Source organism: Pipistrellus kuhlii, unplaced genomic scaffold (assembly GCF_014108245.1).
Source record: "Pipistrellus kuhlii isolate mPipKuh1 unplaced genomic scaffold, mPipKuh1.p scaffold_m20_p_12, whole genome shotgun sequence".
Taxonomy (NCBI): domain Eukaryota; kingdom Metazoa; phylum Chordata; class Mammalia; order Chiroptera; family Vespertilionidae; genus Pipistrellus; species Pipistrellus kuhlii.
The window spans coordinates 34,980,085-34,986,614 of record NW_023425427.1 but is presented as its reverse complement, the minus strand read 5'-3'; the positions used below and the strand labels follow the sequence as shown (position 1 = coordinate 34,986,614).

Below are 6,530 nucleotides of genomic sequence, written 5' to 3'. Positions count from 1 at the left end.
GGCACCAGCGCCGCCCGGAGCCGTCCAGGCTCGCACCGGCCCTTCCCCAGGGGACCCGCCGAAGCCCATTAGCCAGTGTCCCAGGCCGGCCCCCAGACGCACCCCCGGCCCAGGGCGAGGATGAGCTGGACAGGCGAGACACAAGTCGAAACTCAACTTTTTACAAACACTGTTTGCGTCTGTGTGGGTGGGTGTGTGTGGAGCGGGGGAGAATAAGCTGATGCCGAGGGTCCAGCCACCCCCCTTCTGCCTCCACCCCCCCACCCCCCCGCGGCCGCTGCCCTCGCACACGCGCGCGCACACAGGGCACTGGGGCCGGGTTTCCGCGCTCCGTCCGCGGGCTGGGATGGGAGTTTTCATTTCAGAAGGAGGCAGAGCCCGCGGAGGAGCGTGCTGAAGGGCTGGAGCCCCGAGTTTCTCCTCGCCGGCGCTGGCCTCCCGCTGTCACTCGCGCAGGCTGGCCGGGGGAAGGGACCCGCAGCCCGGCTTTGTTTTGGAAATCCCGGTTACCTGGTAAGTGGATGCCATAGGAACTTTGCTCGCTGGTGGCAGAGGGGACGGAGCCGGCCGCCTTAGAGTGCGTGTGGGGGAGTGAACTCTGGGAGACACAAAAGTAGGGATTAGAAATAGTTTTCCAGGCTGAGCCGGTGTTTGCGAGGCTTTAAAGATACGCGCATCCCCACCCCCGGATTCTCTAATAAAAGATCTGTTTACTGAGATAGCGACCCTCAAAGACAGATCCAAGCTGCGCTCTTGTCAGTTGCCCAAGAGCGTCCAGTGTAGAGAACGGAAAGGAAATCAACAAGGTTTTAAAGTTTCTCTAGGGAGAGTTTTTATTTTATTTTATGTGTTTCCTTCTCTCTCTCTCTCTCTCTCTCTCTCTCTCTCTCTCTCTCTCTCTCTCTCTCTCTCTCTCTCTCTCTCTCTCTTTCTCTCTCTCTCTCTCTCTTTTTCCAACTACAGGGGGCCAAAGGGTTCCATAATCAGGGAAAGTTACAGGGCGCACGGGCATGGTTGTGCATGCAACTCATGAAGTCTTCACTGAAGGGAAACTTAAAAAAAAAGTCGGAATTGATGGGGTGACCTGAGGTCTCTCGTGCACACGGGGCTGTAGTTGTCTTTGCCAGTTCCACACGTGTGTGTGTGTGCGCGGAGCTTCACGAAGGTTGTTTTCCACGCTTGTGTCCTGCTCAAGCCCAAGTCCCCATGGCTCCCACAGGTCCTTGGGTCGGGGGTACCCTAGCTCGTCGCGAGGATGGTCTGGTGACCCACATCCTCCTGGCGGTAGCTATAACCCCCCACGCCGCTGCAAAATGCGCAGACACATGCAGACGCGCGCCCTCCCTGCCCGGCTCATCACCTCCCGTTTACATTTTCATGGGGCCCGACAAAATGTCAGCAGTGTTTGGGAAGTGTCTCAGCCTCGGGGACTTTGTCCCGCGCACGGCTCCAGTCCCTATAAATGACCCTGTGTGTGTGTGTGTGTGTGTGTGTGTGTGTGTGTGTGTGTGTTTTGAAGTCGGTCGGTGGAGCTGCGCTCAGGAAAGCGTGAGTGAGCAGCCGGCTCCCTCCTAGACACACACCTTGCCCCGGAGCGACACTTCCAAGTTACTCACTGGAGCTGACAAGTCACCTCAGGGATGAGGAAGTCACCCAAGTGTCTGGAAAACTTGGCCCTGCCAGATTTGTCATCCTATGGATGATTCAATTAGGTACCCGGAGGGAGACACTTTGGGAAAGGTCGTTTCTGGCGTCCCGGGTCGCGCCCTGGGACTTGCTGGGGGCATTTGGGAGGCAGAAGTGAAAGGACACCTGAGGGTGAGGACACTGGCCCCTCGGGGGTGGGGGGCCCTGCGCTCCAGAGCGGCGAGCGGGACCGCGGCTCCCTCCGGGTTCCCGCTCAGGCCGCGTGGTCTTGGGACCGGGTCGCCAGGGCTTCCCAGCGGTGGGCCAGCGTTGGCGCTCTTTCGGCCCCGACTTACTCAGGAGCTGGGTTGCACAACAGGAAGCCCGCACCAGTTTGTTTTGTCTTGCTGAGCTCGCTAGCGGACGGGGTTGAAGGTTTGGGGCCCAGGCGGTCTGGAACTGACCAGTCGCAGCCAGGCGCCCAGGGCCGGGCTGTGTTGCCCTCCGCTCCCAGGCACGCCCCTTGCTCCGCACGGAGAGACCCCCTGACCCCCCGAGAGGAGAGCCAAGCTAGGGGAGTCAGGAACAGACAGAGGGCTGCTCTTCTCCTTCCATGCCCCCCCGCACCTCTCCCTCGCCTGGCGTGTTCCCAGTACGTCCCCCCGGGATCTCTCCAGCTCTCCTCCTGGAAGAGAGACACCCTGCACCTCTGCTCCGTATTCCTATTCCTACCCCGCCCCCTCTGCCTCCTCTTTCTCCCCCAGGCTTCCCAGACCCTCATCCCTGGAGCGTCGAAGCCCTGGGGCAGGGGGTGAAGATGTGGAGGGTACTTCTGGAATCTCGCGAGGTTCAGGGTCTGTGGGGACTGGATCTGTCATTGCAGCCCCTTTTATAGAGAGGGCTTTGAACTCTCTCCCTCCTCCTCCCAGGACTGCAGCAGCTCCCAGAATCTGGGCCTATGGCCCTGGAGTTTGAGAGGAGAGGGATGGTCTGCAGCTCCCCCCAGCGGGCCAGCCCTCTGTAGTCTATGGGAACTTGAAATCTCAAGTGCTGTCTAGTCTGTTCAAGCCAGATGGAACCTTTCCCAGAGATCATCCTCGGATGAGGAAACAGAGATTCAGAAACTTTTTAGGGTTTTGCTGAAGGCCCCACAGCCAGTTGTCAGACACAGGACAAACACTCAAGTTTCCCAGTCTCAGTTTAGAGAGCCTTTTATTGGCCTGAAGGTGAACTCAAGACAAATGCAGTCTCCTGTCCCCTCTGAAAGCCTTGATGAGTCATGGTTTCTGCCTTGGGAGTTAGCCAGATGTCTGTTTCCCCTTCTCTGAGTTCCCCACTAGACCTCTCTTTTTACACTAAACTGGAAAAAAAAATTTGTTTTGGTAAAAAATTGATTTGTGTTATTTTCTCTTTTCTTCTCCAAGTCTGCTTCCAGAGGTGATGTGTGAAACAGGTGCAGCCTGCAAAGGTTTGCAGAAAAAGGCTGCAATGAAGGTTGTTGGGGGAAAGTTTGAAGCTATTTAGAGACAGGAGTCTGAAATTATGCTATTTTGGCAATTGGGAATACACTGAAGTTTAAGGATAGCCTTAGTGCATTACAGTTGTTACATGTTTTCACCAATTGTTTTTGCTGCCAGACTTAGCCCTAACACTATACCCTTGAAAGGAAGAGCCGGCGGGCCATTTCTTTTCCAGTTACTTTCAAAATGCCTTTCCTTACTGATAGTTGAATTCCTTTCCTTTGTTGCTCAGAAGACTCAGCGGTCCTTGAGGATGAGCAGTGAAATCTAATTGCTGCTATAGCAGTCTCTCTCCTTGGTTTACATTGGCCCAATTTTGAGGAATCATCTCCTACTGACCTCTGATTAAATCCAAGTTTCTTAATAGTAATTGTTTTGTCAGTGATTCAATACCTGGGGTCGGTTAGTTTACTTGGAAGGAATGATCATTATTCCAAATAGGAAAAGCAACTTTTTTTGATGGCCTCCAGGATCCACCTCACGTAGTGAGTGAAATTCCTGTTGGGCCCAAATAGCCACGATGGTGAGGTTAAATAGTAGCAAAGAAATGTTTTGTACCAGCCTGTCGTCATTTACATGACAGCAAGTGGTCTTTCCATTGTTGTAGAAGAGAGCTCAGTTCTTGTTCTTAGTCTTTCTTTTCTGAGTGCTCTTTCCTGCTAGTAAATTAAATCTGAGGACTTTCTTTCCACTGTTGTCTCTATCATATTGTAGTTATTGATCTCTGGAGTTGGAATTTTAATTTGTAATTCTTTCATAATATGGAAGAAGGAGACACTTTAGAATGGCATCCAGGGCACATTCTCTCCCCTGTAAAAGTCATTTTTTTGTAATTATTTTTGTAGAGGATATTCTAAAGAAGGCGGAAATACAGACTTAACTATAACTTCTCACTTAAGAATCCATCAGGACTGAAAGTAAATTTGAGAAATAAATGAAGGGCACATAGGAAATCTGTGCAATAAAAACATGCTGCCTGACTAATTCCAGGAGGTTGAGACATACATCAAAATTTTTAAGTAACACTAAGAACTTGATTAAAAGATGCCCAAGTTCCAAGTTTTCAATTTATTTCAGACAGAACTGACACAAAACCCAAGTTTTTTTTTATTGAAATAAAGTAAAATAACAATATAGAAAAGTGCGTATGTCTTAAGCTTGATGGATTTTCACAAGCTGAACACAACTGTGGTAAATAACTAGCACGCAGATCAAGAAATAGAACATTACCAACACCCAGAAGTGTTTCTATTAGTTCCTTTTGGCCACTTTTTCCCCACCACCTTGACTTCAAACAGATATATTAATTTTTACCTGTTTTGATAATACCATATGTAAACAGAATAATTTAGCATGCACCTCTGGGCTGGCTTCTTTTTCTGACATAGCAACCTGTTAGTAGGTCAGGTAATTTGGGTAACTAATGAGACAGAAGCCCTATATTCTATCCTCATGATAGTCTGATTAGGGAGACTGAACAATCTATGCACATATAACATGAGTGAAACATGTAATATGAAGTCAGCTGAGGGTGAGCAAGGAGAATGCTGAAGAACATCTTCCACCATGACAACCCAGAATACTTTTGGCAGTCCCTCTGTTAGGACCGACGGCCCCCACAGCAAAAGAACTGCTTGGTCTCAGTACTAAAATGGCTATTTGTTCTGTGGCTTTTAGCTAGGATTTTTCATTGTTCATGAGTATGCCAAGCAAGAGTAATGTGCCTGCTCAGAAGAGTGGAACAGAGTTTTTATGCAGCTCTTTGCTAATAGAGAAAGGAATAGGTTAGGAGGAATAGACTAGGAAATATACAACTGTAGTTAAACTGATTCAACAGGACATAGAGTGTAGGATTCATGATTGTGTGGTCACAATTTACTCATGCTGTATTTATTCAGGCAACAAATGGTAAATATAGAATACAAATATGTAAATATATAGTTACACATTTTATCTATACAATCTTTTCAGAATAGTATGAAAATACAAATGTGTAAATATATAAAAGTATGAAAACTATATGTATGTTACATCTAGTGTGAAAATATAAATAGGTAAGTATAAGACTGTATGTATAATGGCTTGGGAATATTGAAAGATAAATTATACATAGCACCAAAGCGTAATGAATTTAGAATTTAGACAGAAAGGTAAAATACAGACAAATAAGGCTATGTAGAAAGTTAAGGATAGTAAGAGAGGTATGTAAAGTAAAATAGTTAGCATTTATTGGGTTCTTCTATGTACCAGGCAGTGTGCTAAGCAAGTAACATGCATGATCTTATTTAATATTCTATAACACAAGTGGGATCTGGATTTGGGGAAAAAGAGGGCAAAAAGAGAGGAGGGGAAAGACCAGTTAGGTGGGACTCTAAGGCATTTGGTAGGATGAACAGAAATAAGGATCAAACCATGTTTCACTTTGGAAACAAAATCAGGGAATTGAGAAGGCTCTAAGTAGTTGAAAGCAGACTTAAAGAAAGCTGTTTTTTGTCTAATGTTATCTTTTTAAGGCCAAGGATAGGAACAACTACACATTCCTTCAGGTGCAGTAAGTCTTGCCCACCTACAGATGGGCAGATGGGATTATAGCACCAGGTCAGACCCCGTCCTAGGCTTCTTGATACAGAGATTAGACTTTCTAAATATCAGTTATTCTTGAGATTCAGAGCCAGACCAATGGAGTTTCATTTCTAGGCCTGCTGAATACTGTACACAAAAAACTAACCAGATGCCAGGGCTGTGTATAAATTCTTGTTATTCTTGTGTGTGAAGAAATGGATTATGTTTTCCCAACCTTTTCAGCATGACCAATGGATTCCACTTCTGTCTGTAACTTGACTGAGTCATTCATTTAATTTTTTTTTTAATAAATATGTTGTCATGTTGGTTAAGGGCCTAGTCATTGTTGTGGACATTCATATTTCTTCAGTGATGTCACTGAACATTATTTCACTTGTATAAAACTTCTGTCTACTAACAGCTAAAAATAGTTACATGGGTCACCAATTACACTGAAGGAAAGAAATCACTCAGTTATACATAATAGGGATACTTTATTATACTTAGATATTTGGTTTAATGAGTGATAAATTCAATTTATTTTTAGAATCTTTTCATAGGTAACTGTTTATTACCTTTTTGAGAGGATTATAATTTTTAGCTTTGCAAATAGCTATTCACATGGGCTGAGTAGTTATTTATACACACTAAATGACAAAGAATGTACTTTTCATTTGCCATATTTTGCTACCTATGCATCTTCTTATGTGAGGATTTTTTTTTTTTTTTTTTTAAGAAAAATCCTCAGCCAGTTACTTTTCTTTTATATTTCTGAAGAAGCTTTGTGTCTCAAACCATGGCCATGTGGTAGTCACTCTTTGC

At 46.2% G+C, this 6,530-nt stretch overlaps 1 protein-coding gene across 3 annotated transcripts in view; it reads left to right on the top strand.

Moving 5' to 3' along the window:
* The first annotated feature begins 221 nt into the window (after positions 1-221).
* Positions 222-6,530, top strand: part of GLIS3 (GLIS family zinc finger 3) — a 431,194-nt gene continuing 424,885 nt past the window's right edge. Inside the window, exon 1 of one of the 3 annotated variants that reach the window (XM_036433938.2) lies at positions 222-513. The gene's annotated coding sequence lies outside the window, so the exon portion shown is untranslated. The remainder of the gene's footprint in view (positions 514-6,530) is intronic. The other 2 variants (XM_036433937.2, XM_045580161.1) reach the window with 2 other exon arrangements.